Consider the following 2847-nt stretch of genomic DNA (forward strand, 5'->3'; position numbering starts at 1 on the left):
TGTCAAAAAAGTCATAGTTTAGCATGTTAAAACAGTCATAGTATGGCATGGCAATAAAAAGTGGTGAAACGTATGTGTAGCATGTTAAAAAATCATTGTATAGCATGTCAAAAAAGTCATAGCATGCCGACAAAAGTGGTGAAAAGTAAGTATAGCATGTCCAAAAAAGTGGTAAAAAAGTCATAGTATTGCATGTCAAAAAGTCATAGTTTAGTATGTCAAAAAAACATCAGTATAGGATGTCAAAATAGTCAATAAAATCATAGTATAGCATGTCAAAAAAAGTCATAGCATGCCGACAAAAGTGGTGAAAAGTAGAATAGTATGTTGAATAATGATAAAGTCATAGTATAGCATGTCAAAAAGTGATAAAAACTCATAAATAGCATGTAAACAATATTGATTACAAAAGTCATAACTGATCCAAAAGATAAAAAGTCATAGTATGGCATTTTGAAAAACTTGATAAAAAAGTCATGGTATAGCGTATCAAAAAAGTGATAAAAAGATGTAGTACAGCATGTCTAAAAAGTGATAAAAAAGTCATAGTTTGTTGAAAAAATGTATGGTATAGCATGTCAACAAAGTGGTGGAAAGTAAATATAGCATGTCAACAAAGTGATAAAAAGGTCATAGATTAGCATGTCAAAAAGGTCATAGTACAGCATGTCAACAAAAAGTGGTGAAATGTAAGTATAGCATGCCAACAAAAGGTATGTAGCATTTTGAAAAACTTACAGCATGTCAAAAAAGTGATAAAAAGATATAGTACAGCATGTCAAAAAAGTGATAAAAAAGTCATAGTATAACATGTCAAAAAAGTGATAATAAGTTATAGTACAGCATGTCAAAAAAGTGATAAAAAGATAAAGTACAGCATGTCAAAAAAGTGATGAAAAGTCATAGTATAGCATGTCAAAAAAGTGATAAAAAGTCATAGTATAGCATGTCAAAAAAGTGATAAAAAGTCATAGTATAGCATGTCAAAAAGTGATAAAAAGATATAGTACAGCATGTCAAAAAAGTGATAAAAAGATAAAGTACAGCATGTCAAAAAAGTGATTAAAAAGTCATAGTATAACATGTCTAAACAGTGATAAAAAAGTTATAGTACGTTGAAAAAATGTATAGTATAGAATGTCAACAAAAGTGGTGGAAAGTAAATATAGCATGTCAAAAAAGTGATAAAAAGGTCATAAGCATGTCAAAAAAGTCATACTATAGCATGTCAACAAAAAGTGGTGAAATGTAAGTATAGCCTGTTGAAAAATAATTGTAAGCATGTCAAAAAAGTCATAGCATGCCGACAAAAGTGATATATCATTTTGAAAAACTTGACAAAAAAGTCATAGTATAGCATGTCAAAAATGTTGCTGTATTGTGTATCATCAATGCATAGTTTACCTACTTGGGAGCATTCCCTGATGCAATAACTTCTTGTGACTGTTGTGGCAGTGGCCTTGTAGAAGTGTATTGCCCTTGATGTGCAAATAACAGCAACCTAAAGGAATCCCTGAACAGCAAGTTGTGTCTTTAAATGAGTGATGATAATTTGAAGCTGAAACATTCCCATTCTTATTACTACCAAGTGCAGACTCAATTGATTGTATTTAACATGAAATATGCACACTTTGTTGTATGGATAGAAATATATATTCACATAAAGAGAATAGGAGTTAGGAGTTACCACTAGTGCACAATGCAAGCCAACTGCTTGTTTTATGTCAAAACCTCTGTCTGCTAGTATTAAATCTCCAGGGAGAAGGTTATCAAGCAGACCAAAATTCTCTGTTATGTATTCATCACTTGCTCTGAGATCTTGTCATCACACTCATTGAACTCTCTGGAATAGCATCTTGGATGAATGTAAATAATACCATCAAGGTTTTGAACGTTGGAAGACCTGTGTAGTAGTTCATTTTTTATCATACCTACACGAGTCCACTGTTATTTTATCATTATTTTATTTTAGTTAGTAATCTTTGGTATTCAGACTGCAAGGTTTTGCAGGTCTTAGACTGGCATAAAGCATCTCTCTCCTCACTGTCTTGGACCTCTAGTGCTAAGGGGTTGCTGGCCCTGCTCTCATGAAGTCTGTGCTGATAACTCAAGAGGGGCCTCTGCTGCACCGCTCTCATCTTGACTAGTTGGGGTTCTTATAAAGTTGTATGTATATGTATGTATATGTATTTTCAGTTTGAGGTGTGTGTGTGTGTGTGTGTGTGTGTGTGTGTGGGGGTGTGTGTTTGTTTGGTGTGTGCGTGTTGTGTGTTGGTGTGTGTGTGTGCATGTGACAATTGTGAAAGCAGGACAGCATGCAAAGAGCAACCCATTACAAAAACAGTGACATTGCAGTATAACCAGTGGTACACTGTTTAATCCCCGAAAAGTAGCTAAGCAGACTGACAGAGGACAGAGCCCCACATATAGAAGTCAGCGGTTGGTCAGTTGTCTTCTGCAATTTAAACATAACCTTCTTTATATTTAGTGCATTTGCACCCCAGGTCATACTGACAGTCTCTGACAGCACCAGTCTCTGCCTTTACTTTGTAAATCAATACACTGCTTCATGACTGTTGACTGTACTGCAGGATCAGAGTGGGCACTCTCACACAGACCTGATAAAACAGACTGGGCCCTGAAGGGGCTCACTGCAGATGGACACACACTTACACAAAGAAGGGAACAATGAGCTCCCACCAGAGCTCTGTCATGATGAACACCACACCAACAACCCTAGGAGACTTGATGAAAAGCTCCCTTTCTCTATGTCATTCCTCACTCAGTGTCCAATTTATCTCCTTCATCTGACTAACCGTGTGTGTGTGTGTGTGTGTGTGTGTGTGT

General features: G+C 35.6%; 1 protein-coding gene across 4 annotated transcripts in view; it reads right to left on the reverse strand.

Moving 5' to 3' along the window:
• dtnbp1b (dystrobrevin binding protein 1b) overlaps positions 1 to 2847 on the reverse strand; it is a 37416-nt gene that overhangs the window by 12573 nt on the left and 21996 nt on the right. The gene's annotated exons all lie outside the window — the stretch shown is intronic.

The sequence above is a fragment of the Etheostoma spectabile genome, chromosome 14 (genome assembly GCF_008692095.1).
Source record: "Etheostoma spectabile isolate EspeVRDwgs_2016 chromosome 14, UIUC_Espe_1.0, whole genome shotgun sequence".
NCBI lineage: Eukaryota > Metazoa > Chordata > Actinopteri > Perciformes > Percidae > Etheostoma > Etheostoma spectabile.